This window comes from Pogoniulus pusillus, chromosome 15 (genome assembly GCF_015220805.1).
Source record: "Pogoniulus pusillus isolate bPogPus1 chromosome 15, bPogPus1.pri, whole genome shotgun sequence".
Classification (NCBI taxonomy): Eukaryota; Metazoa; Chordata; class Aves; order Piciformes; family Lybiidae; genus Pogoniulus; species Pogoniulus pusillus.
Genome location: NC_087278.1, coordinates 528,809 through 541,815, shown reverse-complemented (window position 1 = coordinate 541,815; position 13,007 = coordinate 528,809). Strand labels below are relative to the sequence as shown.

General features: G+C 56.7%; 1 protein-coding gene across 2 annotated transcripts in view; it reads left to right on the top strand.

The window, feature by feature from the left end:
- MGAT4C (MGAT4 family member C) overlaps positions 1-13,007 on the top strand; it is a 103,518-nt gene that overhangs the window by 20,817 nt on the left and 69,694 nt on the right. Inside the window, exons 2-3 of one of the 2 annotated variants that reach the window (XM_064154869.1) lie at positions 1,043-1,167; positions 1,894-2,253. The gene's annotated coding sequence lies outside the window, so the exon portion shown is untranslated. Of the gene's footprint in view, positions 1-1,042; positions 1,168-1,893; positions 2,254-7,809; positions 7,998-13,007 lie in introns of those variants that run through there. The other variant, XM_064154876.1, reaches the window with a different exon arrangement.

Sequence of the window (13,007 nt, the reverse complement as noted above, 5' to 3'; positions counted from 1 at the left end):
TGTGTCCCTGTGCAGCCTGCTCCGGCTGGAGGTGTCCCTGTGACTGCAGGGGGTTGGCCAAGATGCCCTGGGAAGGTCCCTTCCATGCCAGTGCAGGCTGTGAACTCCTCCCCTGCCCAGCAGAGGCTGTTGCAGGACGTTTCCTTAGACCCTTTACCAGCCCTTGTCAAAGCCCAGGCCGCCTGCAGAGGGCACCAAGGGCAGCCCCTCCCCTGCTTTAGCTGTTGTGTTCACTAAGCTGATGCTGACCCTGAGAACTCTTTTTTCTCCCAAGAAGGAGAATGTTTCTTGGTTTTAACTCAGGCAGCTGAAGACAGCTTGGTTGTAACTTAGCAGCTCCCCCTGAGCCAGATGTCAAACCACCTCTGCTCCGATGTTCTCGAGGCGTGAGGGGCAGCGAGCCCAGCCCCTCCTGCTCTGCAGGCTGGGGACAGAGCACAGCTCTGCATGGCAGCCTCTGCAGTCACTGTGCATTCCTGTGGCTTCTCCCTGTCCTGCATGACTCCTCCTGCTGCCAGGTGGATGATGAACCACAGAAGTGTTTGGGTCGGAAAAGCCCTCTGAGATCCCCCAGGCTAACCAGCAACCCAACCCCACCACAGCCACCAAACCATGCCCCAGGTGCCACGGACACCTCCAGGGCTGGGCACTCCACCACCTCCCTGGGCAGCCTGTGCCAGTCCCTGACCACTCTTGCAGCAAACAAGTTTTTGCTCATCTCCAGCCTGACCCTCCCCTGGCACCGTTTCAGGCCACGCTGTGACCTCCTGTAGAGGGGCAGGGGGGGCTGCAGGCATGTATCTTCATGACACCTTCCTGATGCCCCCCCTGGAGCCTCACCCTGTGGCTTCACTAAAGGCTACCAAGCTGCAGCAGGCCCTTTGTCAGCATCCAGCCTCCTGCTGGCTGGGCTCAGGCTCTGGAGTGTGCAGCCACAGCTTCCGAGGCCGTTCCCTTGGGGAAGTCCTCCTTCGAGTTCACAGGCTGCAGTTCCCCTTGAGTGTTCCCTTTCTCACCAGCCTCTCTTTCGGCTCCTCTCCAGCCACCTGCTCTCAGGCATTTGCAGATGGATTTCCACACCAAGGGCCCGAAGGAGGACAATTAGGATGGATGAGAATCAGTGGTGCCCAGAACGGCTCAGGCTCCTCACTGCACCCTGTCTGATAGGTCTGTTCCGGTTCATTCCTCCTCACTCAGGGACTCATTTGATGTGTTTATTTGCAGCCTATTACTGCCTGGGAAACAACAATGGGTCCTGAAAAGAATCCATTCCACGCTGACAAGGAGATGGATTTAACTGTTCTTAGCACTCTTGCAGCCCTGTCCTTTACTTCTAGACAAGCTGAATTGAAATGTGTGAACAGGCCTGAGAGGAAGCTGACCGAATTAGAGCCCAAAGCCAGCACAAAACAAAACAAAAGCCTGAACCTAGTGGGGAAGAAGGGGAAAAAAGAAAGGGAAAAAAAAGACCCCAGTCCCCTCCCCACTCAGAATGAAAAGACAAAGAAAAAGGAAGAGAAAAGGCTGGAACACAGCAGCAAAAAAACAGCAAAACAACCTAGAAAAGGCCAAATCACAGCACAGAGTAAACAGAGAACAGGCTGGAGCCCAGCACAGCAGGGCAGGAGGTGCAAAGGAACAGCCCAGGGCAAGGCAAGGGAGGTTGTGGAGCACAGAGGCACAGAAGGTGATAAAGATCAAAGATCCCATTCTGTGCTTCTGTGCTCCACAGCCTCCCTGGGCAGCCTGTGCCAGTGTCTCACCACCCTCACTCTCTGTGCTCCACAGCCTCCCTGGGCAGCCTGTGCCAGTGTCTGCCCACCCTCACTGTCAGGAATTTCTTCCTGCAGTCTCAGTCTGCCCTCCTCAAGCTGGTTTTTTGTTCACTTTCAGGAATTCACCCTTCAGACCCCAAAGTAACCCCAGCTTGCCAGCAAAGGGGTCAAAGGAACAGCAGTGAGCCTGCTTCTCCTCGTCCCCCTGTGGAGGAAAGCAGAAGGAGCAGCGAGTGGAGCCCTGCAGAGCCCCACAGAGCAACCCACAGCGTCCTCTGCACTGCCAGCGCCAGCCAGGAGCCCAGGGGCAGCAGATCCTCAGGTGGGTTCCTGCAGCCTGAGGAGTCACCTCAGGAACAGCACAACAGCTATTAACAGAATCACTCCAAGAGTGGTTCTGCATCTCCTCGCTTCCATCTCTCTCTACAGCAGCAGGACACCAATGGCTTCAGCCTCGGGGGCAGTGGTGATGTCTCCTGTAGGTGTTCACTCTTCTCACTGCTCTGAACCCTTTTCTCTAGCAGAGTTTGCGGGGAAGCTGCAGGAAGCTGTCACTGCTCTCTTCTCTGATCATAAGGCCATTTCCATTTCACTCAGTGTTGCTCCAGTGCAGCTCTCATTACCCAGGCCTGGTAGCTGCCACATTTATCTTCATTCTCAGAGGCAGTCTCTTACTGAAGCACTCATTTAGGCGTGAGAGAGCTCGTGGAATGCAGAGCTCTGGCTGTAAACTGGCTGCTGGTAACTGCTGTTGGACCATGCCTGTAACTCACCATCTCCATCCGAGGAATTAAATCATTTCTATCTCACAGGGCTGTGGGAAAGCTCAGGCTTTGCACCAACATTTCCTCAGCTTCAGGGCATTCAGCCAGCCTGCTGTGCTGGCAGGAGAGCTGGGGAGGGACTTGTGACAAGGGCTGGGAGGGACAGGATGAGGGGCAATGGCTTTGAGCTGGGAGAGGGGAGATGGAGGGTGGAGAGGAGGAAGAAATTCCTGAGAGGGAGGGTGGGGAGACATTGGCACAGGTTGCCCAGGGAGATTGTGGATCATCTCCTGCCCACCTGGGCACTGCTGCCTCCTCTGCAGCTCCTCTCTCCCAGTACCCCCAGGGCCCTCTCTGCCTGCCTGCTCTCAGCCACTCTGGCCCCAGCCTGCAGTGCTGCTTGGGGTTGTTGTGGCCGAAGTGCAGAACCCTGCCCTTGGCCTTGTTCAGTCTCATCCCCTTGGCCTCTGCCCACCCATCCAGCCTGGCCAGGTCCCTCTGGCCTCTGCCCACCATCTCTGCAGCATCTGCTTCCTTCCCTGTGTGCTGATGATTAGCTCTTGATCATTCCTTCCTCTACTGGCAAGACCTATTTTTTTTGTTGTCTTCTCCCTATTTAATCATAATATATTTAACTGCTAATGAACTCTGAGCAGTAATTGGGAACATTTATTGCTTAAAAATAATGTACAATCAATTATTCCTTCAGCCTGCCCTGCTCTGATTTTTGTTGCTGCTGTTTTTAATGCATCCCCATCAGGAGAGCATGAATCTCCATTAGTAATAATCTAACTCTGTATTGCCCCTGTTGCAAAGAACAGTTATTAGAGTGTACTGAGCCGTGGCAGGAGTGGCCATCTCTCAGGCTGGAGCATTTTAAAGGCCTTGTGGCTACCTGACACTTTTCTTTGCTTGCTTTCTTTCTCTCTTTCTTTCTTCCATCTAAAGTTGCTGATAGTGAAGTTTGAAGCAGGAGACAAAAATGGACTGACAGAAATTAGTGCCAAAAGTTCTGCCATGGTGGTTTTCAGGAGGACAGAATTCCAGTCAATTCCAACATGCCAGGAGTGTGGTTTGTGAGCTGGGGTGACCTCTTCACCCACCCTACACTCTCCCTCTTAGCAGCAGAGCTGGGGAGGAAGCTCCAGCTCTGCAGATGGATGTGTAGCTGGGAGCAGCACAGCACTGTGGACAGCAGCTCTGTGTCAGTAGGGTGCAAGAGATTAAAACAAGGGACACGAAAGTGATTCTGGTCAATTCCTGCTCTCCTGTGGTGCTCAGCACAGCTCAGCTGCATCCTGCTGGCAGCTCAGGTAGCACAGCCTTGGAGGCCGTAATACAGCAAACCCTTCTCTAGTTAGCCTCTATGATAAGCAAGGAGAAAAGGTCGTGAAGGGGCCCCGGGGAAAGGTTGCCACTGCCCTGAGGCAGCTGCAGAGCCCAGACCACAGCAGGTAAGAGTCTGTGTCCTTGCCTGGACCTTTGAAGCGTCCTGAGTAGTTGTGTGCCCAGTGGCATTGCTGCCCCAGTGCCTGCAGCCCGCAGCTGTAAGCAGTCAGAGCCCAGCAAGCAGGTGGCACCAGGCAGCCTGACCGAGGCTTCATGTCTTGGGGCTGCTTTAGCTGTTGGACTTTATTTGGAAGGGTTGGCAAGAAACAAGTGTGGTGAGAAAGGGAGTCAGAGCTTGCTGTGGCTGCTGTAGCTGTGCAGAGACATGTGGCTGCTCCGGCTGGGAACTGGTCCTGACCACCAGCCCTGGGCCGTGCCACCCTACTTTGTAGGAGAGTCCTTTTGGCACTGTTTGCTTGCCTGTGGAGATGATTATGGTGGGAGCTGACTTCCAGCCTGAGCATTTAACAGGAAGCAGTGGGAATCAGAACTGGTTTGGTGGGAAAAGACCTCTGAGAGCTAGAGCAGCAGAGCTGCTGCTCTGGCTAGAGGCTGTAGCCTGGTGGGGTTGGGCTCTGCTGCCAGGCAGCCAAGGACAGAAGAAGGGGACACAGCCTCAAGCTGTGCCAGGGCAGGTTCAGGCTGGATGTTAGGAGGAAGTTGTTGTCAGAGAGAGTGATTGGCATTGGAATGGGCTGCCCAGGGAGGTGGTGGAGTGCCCATGGCTGGAGGTGTTGCAGCCAAGGCTGGCTGGGGCACTTAGTGCCATGGTCTGGTTGGTTGGGCAGGGCTGGGTGCTAGGTTGGGCTGGCTGAGCTTGGAGCTCTCTGCCAACCTGGTTGATTCGGAGTCTATGATTCTAAGGTGGTTTTAGCCACCTGCATTTCCACACCTTACCATGGCAAAGGTGCCTGGGGAAGGCCTCAGTGCTGAGCAAAGGGCTGAAAGTAACTTGGGCTGTAAAAGTGAGAGTAGGAGCTAAAAGTTCCAAGGTGATGCGAGGGCAGAGAGCTCCCAGCCCTGGTTAAGTGCTTGGTCTCCCTCTGGTTGTCCCTTTAAGCCTGGGTCATGTTCATCCCTTGAGCAGAGTTGCTGGAGCAGACGAACTTGGTTCTTTCATCCCCACCCAGCTGCCCTTGCTGGGCAACCTTCCTGTTTTAAGACATCCTTTTGATGTAAGCTGACTTCACCTGGACAGCAGAGATTGGGCAGAGCTAAAGGAGTCCCACGGGAACAGTGTAAACAGGAAAGAAGCCTGCTGGACACCCTTCTGCTGGCAGCTCTGCCTCACAGCTTCTTGCTTGTGATCCCCAGTCCATAACTTTGTTTCCCTGCTCCAAGCCTCTTTCCCCTGGAAAGCTCAGCTCCAAGCTGTCTTCCCAGTTTCCACAGCATAAATACTCTCACAGTCACAGAATGGTAGGGCATGAAAGGGACCTCTGGAGATCATCCAGTGCAACTCCTGCCAGAGCAGCAGCACCCAGGGCAGGGCACACACAACACAGCCAGGTGGGTCTGGAAAGTCTGCAGAGGAGGAGACTCCACAGCCTCTCTGGGCAGCCTGCTCCAGGCTCCAGCACCCTCACAGTGACAAAGTTTTTCCTCCTGTTCCCCTGGCACCTCCTCTGCTCCAGCTGGCACCCAGTGCCCCTTGTGCTGTCCTTGGCCATCCCTGAGCAGAGCCTGGCTCCAGCCCTGCACATCTTTAGCACGGCACTGGGGGCAGCCTCAGGCTCCTCTGCTCCCAGCTCCCTCAGCTTGTGCTCACAGGAGATGCTCACTGCCTGCAGCAGCTTTGGCTCTGGGCTGGGCTCTCTCAGGCAATTCTCTGAGGTCCTTCTTGAGCTGAGGGGCCCAGAACTGGACTTGGTATCCCAGCGGTGGCCTCAGCAGGGCAGAGCAGAGGGGCAGGAGAGCCTCTCTGGACCCGCTCTCCAGAGCCCTTCTGACAGACCCCAAGGTGCAGTCTCCAGAGCCCAAGCCCAGCCCATGAAGAATGTCAGAGTGACGCTAGAGGGTCCACTTGGCTCTGGAGCCAGCAGTTGTGCCAGGCCTCGGGGAGGGATGCAAGAGCTGCTGTAAGCCAGGGGTGTGGAGTGCCACCTCCCACCCCCACTCTCCTTCAGGAGTGTGTAGTTATTGAAAGGATGGTAGAGGATTGTGCTCAGGAAGCAGCAGGGAGCCAGCACCAACTACTTCAGTCTAACATTTCAACAAGTAATTGGCACAAGAAAATGTTTCATTCTGATGGCTTCTTGCACCTGCTGCTCCCTCTCCAGTGCTGGTGCTGCTGTGAGTGGTTGCTAAGGAAACAGAGAGGCTTGCGTTTAATTGGGACTTGTCAGGTAAAGCTTTCTGGGTTATTTGACTGGGTTTGGGGTTTGGGGAAAGAGAGAACCACCAACTTGCAAAACACTGTAGCTGAAAACCCATCTGCTCCTACCCTGTTACCAGTAAAAGCTTCCAAATGGATCTGAAATGGCCTGGGGCACTTCTGGCTCCTCTGTTTACATCAGGCAGCGCTGAGTGCTGCCTGCAGCAGGAGGGATGGGGCTGGCGACAGCGACCACTTCTGGCTGAGCTCTCCTGAGCACGAAGTGCAAACACCTCTGCGGCGGCATCCGAGGGCCAGCCGGGGTCCCGTGTGCTGGCAGCTCTCGCAGCAGCCCAAGGCAGCTGCCTGCAGCTCACTCCCCTGGCAGCATTTCTTGCTGTGCTGCTCAGCTCCCAGCATGTCCTGCTGAATGTTTGCCATGGAATCACAGGATGCCTTGGGCTGGAAGGGACCCCAAAGATCATCCAGTGCCAGCCCTCTGCCACGGGCAGGGACACCTCTCACTGCCCCAGGCTGCTCAAGACCTCGTCCAGGGAAGGGACATCCACAGCCTCCCTGGGCAGCCTCTGCCAGTGCCTGCCCACCCTCACTGGCAGGGATTTCTTCCCCATCTCCACTCTCACTCTTCCCTCTCCCAGTTCAAAGCCATTCTCCCCCATCCTGGCACTCCCAGCTCTTGCCAAAAGTCCCTCCCCAGCTCTCCTGGAGCCCCTTGGGTACTGGAAGGCTGCTCTAACTTCTCCCTGGAGCCTTCTCCCTTCCCAGCCTGTCCCCACAGGGGAGGTTCTCCAGCCCTCTGATCGCCTTTGTGGCCACCTCTGGCCCCTCTCCAGCAGCTCCAAGTCCCTGGGGAACCCAGAACTGGAGGCAGTGCTGCAGGTGAGGTCTGAGCAGAGCAGAGGGGCAGAATGCCCTCCCTTGCACCCTGCCCTGGATGCAGCCCAGCACAGTTGGCCTTGGCTGTTGAAATGCTGCTGGGGGATTTGTCAGGCTGTCATCTGGATTCTGCTTCACAATTGTGGCAAGAAATACTGTCTGCAGTGGAGCTGTAACAGCTTGTCCAGAGAGCAGGGATCAGGATGCATGGAGGTATTTCCATCCTGCCTGCCCTTCTCCACGATGCACTGCTCCATATATCTCTCAGAAGGGAAGTTTATGAGGTTCTTTAATAACTTCTCCAGCAGTGCAAGACCTTAGCATGTAAATTATCCTGGCACACTCCCCTCCAGATACACAGCATCCTTCAGCTGCCTGTGTGGGGGAGCAGTGTGCCAACTCCTGCAGCACTCATCCACCTGCTCCTACTTGTAAGCATGGAGTTACCTGGCTGGTGGCCTGGACCCTTGCTGTCTGTTGGTCCTTGACACTGACTGTGGCTGAGCAGCATTTCTCCTGCAGTTAGCTGTAATCTACAGTGGAACCAGAGAGTCCCAGACTACAGGGGCTGGGAGGCACCTCTGGGGATCACCCACTCCAGCCCATGCCAGAGCAGCAGCACCCAGGGCAGGGCACACAGGAGCACAGCCAGGTGGGGCTGGGAAGTCTGCAGAGGAGGAGACTCCACAGCCTCTCTGGGCAGCCTGCTCCAGGCTCCAGCACCCTCACACCAAACAACTTTCTCCTCAGGCTGAGGTGCAGCCTCCTGGGTTCCAGCCTGTACCTGTTGTGCCTTGTCCTGTCCCTGGGCACCACCACACAGAGCCTGGCACCTTCACCCTGGCACCCACCCCTCAGGTATTCCTGGCCACTGCTCAGGTCCCCTCTCAGCCTTCTCCTCTGCAGGCTCAGCAGCCCCAGGGCTCTCAGCCTTTCTTTCCAGCAGAGCTGTTCCAGTCCCTTCAGCATCCTCACAGCCTCCTCTGCACTCTCCCCAGCAGGTCTGTGTCCCTCTGCAGCTGGGCAGCCCAGAGCTGGGCACAGTGCTGCAGGTGTGGGCTCAGCAGGGCAGAGCAGAGGGCAGGAGAGCCTCCCTGGTCCTGCTGGCCACACTCCTCTGGCTGCACCCCAGGCTATCTCTTGGCCCCAGGGGCACTTTGCTGCCCCATGGAGGGTTTGCTGCCCACCAGGTCCCCAAGGTCCTTCTCCATGGAGCTGCTTTCCAGCAGGATCAGCCTCAGCCTGTTCTGGTGCCTGCTGTAGTGATGTTTCCTCTGGTCGAGCAGCAAATACTGCACAGCTTCACTGCACAGCTCCTCATGTTCTACAAGTCAGACTGCTGGAACTGGTGTGAAATGCTCCAGTAAGTAACCTGAGTCAGCACTGACTTCCTTCTGCAGCCAAACTCAGGTGACCTCACCACAGCAAAACTGCAAAGTCCAGTTCAAGTGCTCGTTTTTAACTGCACAGTTAATGGTTTAGGTCCAGAGATCAGACCTCTGTGCCACTGGATTGCCCTAACAGGCAGCTTAGATCTCTGTGCCACTGGATTGCACAGCTTAGATCTCTGTGGCACTGGATTGCACTGGCAGGCAGCTTAGCTCAGTGTGTGTCAGGTAACAAAGCAGCCCTGCATTAATCTTAGGCTGCTTAAATCAGGCAGCACAGTGCTGGGGATGGAGATTAGTTATGTGTTTGGGGAGATGATAAAGAATCCTGAGGAGCCCCTAGGAGCAGTCAGGGTTTCCATTTCTCATCCTCTCTCGTGAAGTCACATCTCAGGCTCAGCTCTGCTGTGTCCTGACACTGCCTGCCTGCAAGGAGCGATCAATGGGTGGGAACTCACACCTTGGAGAGGGGAAAGGAGAGCAGGAAGGGAGGCAGGCAAGAGGAGAAAGGCAGAGTGGTGCTGGCAGATGGGGCTGGAGAGGTCTGCAAAAGAAAGGTCAGACACTGTTGGCTTCCTTTGTGCAGGTAATGCAGCTCTGGCAAGCTGAGGAACACCTGGAGAACCTCCAGCCCCTGGAGGTGTGCAGGACCAGGCTGGATGAGGCCTTGAGTGACCTGTTCTAGTGGGAAGTGTCTCTGCCCATGGCAGTGGTTTGGAACTGGCTGAGCTTTGAGGTCCCTTCCAACATAAACCATTTTGTGATTCTAAGAGTGGTCAGGGGGTGGCACAGGCTGCCCAGGGAGGTGGTTGAGACCCCATCCCTGGGGACATTCAAGGTCAGCCTGCAGAGAGGTTGGACAAGAGGACCCTGGAGGGTCCCTTCCAAGCAGTGCAGTCTGTGGCTGAGAACTTGCTGTGCTCTGGTCCCTGGTCGCCACCGCAGCCTCATGCTCCTGAAGCCTGCTGTGCCAGCTGTGGAACCGGGATGCAGCAGGAGAGCACTGGGCTTGGCTTCCCGAAGGGCTGGGCTGGATCTGAAAGGTCTTTCCCAACCAAAGTGCTGCTGTAGTTCTGTGTTTCCCACCCAGGCAGGACCCCGAAGCCCGAGGGCTGGCGCTGGGCTCCTTGGCCTGGAGGCGCAGGCAGGGCTGCGGTGCGCCCCTGTGGCTGCCGGGGCTGTGCCAGCCTCCTGCTGTGGTATCAGGTTTCTGCCACTTAGACTCCTGGCAGTAACTGCCACAAGTGTCACACAGTCCCTGCCAGACAGCACTGAAGAGAGTGAGCTCTGATTTTCCCAGACTCACCGATGAGCCAGGCTGCAAAAGGCCTCCAGGGTCATGGAGCCCAGCTGGCAGCCCCTGCAGGAGCTGGAAGCCCGCTCCGAGCTCTGCCCAGTTTTCTCTTCTCCAGGCTGTGCACCCCCAGCTCCCTCAGCCTGTCCCTCTGGGACGAGGCCCTGAGCAAGCTGGCCTAGAGGGAGGCATCCCTGCCAGCTGCAGGGAGGCTGGAACTGGATGATCTCTGAGGTCCCCTCCAACGCAACCCACTCCCGAGTGATCTGTCCAGAAGCAGCTTTTGGAAGGCAGAGGGGAGCAGGAAGGAGCAGGCTCTGGTTTCTCAGCCTGGGCACTGGGGAGCCTGTGCTGAGTATTACCTACCCAGCTCCTTACTGCCCCTGGGCTCTGCAGTTCCATGGCTTCTGTAAAGTTGAAGAAGGAGCATTTAGGATGGGTTCCTGGGCTCCCCTCTCCTCCTGCACACTCTTGCTGGGCACAGCCCTGGTGCCCCAGCTGTTGGCACTGCGCTTTTAGCTGCCCCTGAGCCAGGAGGGGTTTGGCTTCCATGAAAAGGCAGCAGGGACAGGACTCAAATGAAATATGCTAATAGGATTTTCACTCCCAATTTGTAAACCTTTCACTGGGCCCAAAATGCTGCCTTAAGGCACAGCTCTTTGGGAAGAAAGAGATCTTCTGTGGCTGAGCCTTGCTCCAAGCAAGGGCTCTGCTGGGAGGCTGCTTTGTCTGTGCCGAGCAGGGAAGGGCAGGGGCTGGCAGCTGCCTCCTGGCAGCAGACCCCCTGAAACCTTCTGTTTAAATTAATCCCAGAGGAACCTTCAGTGTTGACCATTCTGCCTCCCAGGGCAAGGCTGGGGCTCTGCTAATCGATGCTGTGAGCTTGAGAGCAGGAAATTGCTGCACCGAGTCCCTTCTTCTGCCCTCCCTCAGACAGTGCTAGACAGCAATCAGCTCTGCCTCAGCCTCCTCTTCTCCAGGCTGAACCCCCCCAGCTCCCTCAGCTGCTCCTCCCCAGCCCTCTTCTTCAGACCCTTCCCCAGCTTGGTTGCCCTTCTCTGGACCTGCTCCAGCTCCTCAGTGTCCTTCTTGGAGTGAGGAGCCCAAAGCTGAACCCAGCACTCGAGGTGCAGCCTCAGCAGTGCCCAGTCCAGGGGCGCAGTCCCTGCCCTGCTCCTGCTGCCCACACCACTGCTGATCCAGGCCAGGCTGCTGGTAGCTTTCTTGGGCACCTGGGCACTGCTGGCTCATGTTCAGCTGCTGCCCCCCAGCACCCCCAGGTCCTGGGCAGTTTCCAGCATCTCTCCCCCCAGCCTGGAGCAGTCATGAGGTTGTTGTGCCCCAAGTGCAGGAGGCAGCAGGAAGGCCTGGCTCCTCTGTGGCCAGGAAGGCTCTCAGTATTCTAATGCCATCCCCCTCTGATGTGCAGAATTATGGAGGCATCAGAGCAGCCCCCGTGGAGTGTGGAGTTTCAGATGATGAGAATTCTTAATCATCAGCTCCACAGTGGAACTCCTCCATGGCCTCATTTGCATGGAGCAGTTCTCCTGCTGCTCAGCAGGTCCCCACTGCTGTATTCTAATGAGCTCAGCCGCAGCTCCAGAGCATTTTGCAGCAGAGCTGACCCACCAGCCCCCTCCTGCAGAATCGTCCGAGCAGAAGGGGGAGGAAGCTGACTGGAATGGCAGCAGCTGTGCCTGAAGCCCAGAGGAACTGCCTCAGTGAAGGGCAAGGCAAAGCACACATCTGACTTGGAGCTGGGAAAGGAAAGCTGCTGGAAACCCTCTCCTCAGGGCAGCCTCCTGTGGGCTGCCACAGCACTGACCTGTTCCACCTTAGATCCACTTCTCCCTTTCTAACAGGCTGCAGATGAGGCTGAACTGCCACAACAGCAGCCCTGCAGAGAAGGGCCTGGGGGTGCTGGTGGCAGAGGGACTGGGCAGGAGCCAGCCCTGGGCACAGCCAGTCCAGAAGGCCAAGGGCAGCCTGGGCTGCATACAAAGCAGCGTGGGCAGAGATGGAGAGAGGGGATCCTGCCCCTCTGCTCTGCTGAGACCTCACCTGCAGGGCTGGGGTCAGCTGTGGGACCCCCAGCACAAGAGAGACCTGGAGCTGCTGGAGAGGGTCCAGAGGAGGCCATGAGAATGTTCAGAGGGCTGGAGAAGCTCTGCTGTGGGGCTAGGCTGAGCTGGGGCTGCTCAGCCTGGAGAGGAGAAGGCTGCAGGGACACCTAATTGCGCACACTGAGGCAGAGCAGGCAGAGCAGAGAGGCAGAGCAGCACACACTGAGGCAGAGCAGTGAGGCAGAGCAGAGAGGCAGAGCAGCACACACTGAGGCAGAGCAGTGAGGCAGAGCAGAGAGGCAGAGCAGCACACACTGAGGCAGAGCAGGCAGAGCAGAGAGGCAGAGCAGAGAGGCAGAGCAGAGAGGCAGAGCAGCACACACTGAGGCAGAGCAGGCAGAGCAGAGAGGCAGAGCAGAGAGGCAGAGCAGCACACACTGAGGCAGAGCAGTGAGGCAGAGCAGAGCAGTGCACTCTGAGGCAGAGCTCTGCCTTGCTTGGACGAGACACTCAAAGTACCTAAACACCTGTGGGTGCCTGCCTATCACTTTGGGAGGGGACATCGTGGCCCAAGCCTTTCTCTTCCACTCTTGCTCCCCCACCAGCAGAAGGGCAGGGCAGGGCTGTCCATCTAATAGGCCTAAGAGCCTTCCAGGACAGTCCTGGCATGATTTCGGGAGTAACCCAGAGCGCAGTGCCGATGATGGATGTGTGCTCCCCTGGGGTCAGGACATGATTATTTGCATCAGTCCCATCCCCCACACACACACTATTTCCTGCTTTTACATCTGGGCTCATTTCGTTCAGCAAACACCACAAACGCTGGGGCTGCCTCTCGTTTGTCAGAGGATGCTCTGTAGCTGCTGAGCTCATGCTCTGGGAGCAGCACTGCAGCTCTCACAGGGATCCCAGGCTCTGCCGTTAAGTGGGAACTCTGCTCGGGAATCTCCTTTTGCCCACCCGAGGGTTGCCAGGCAACAGCACTCCCGATGCTTTGTTGGCTGCCAGCGCAGCGCTGTGTGCTCTCAGGAAGAAGGATTCCTTCTCGTTTGTCTCTTCGGAGGAAGGCAGACGCCAGCCTTACACCCCGGGAGGCAGCTGTGGCACCGGGACAAAGCTGGCT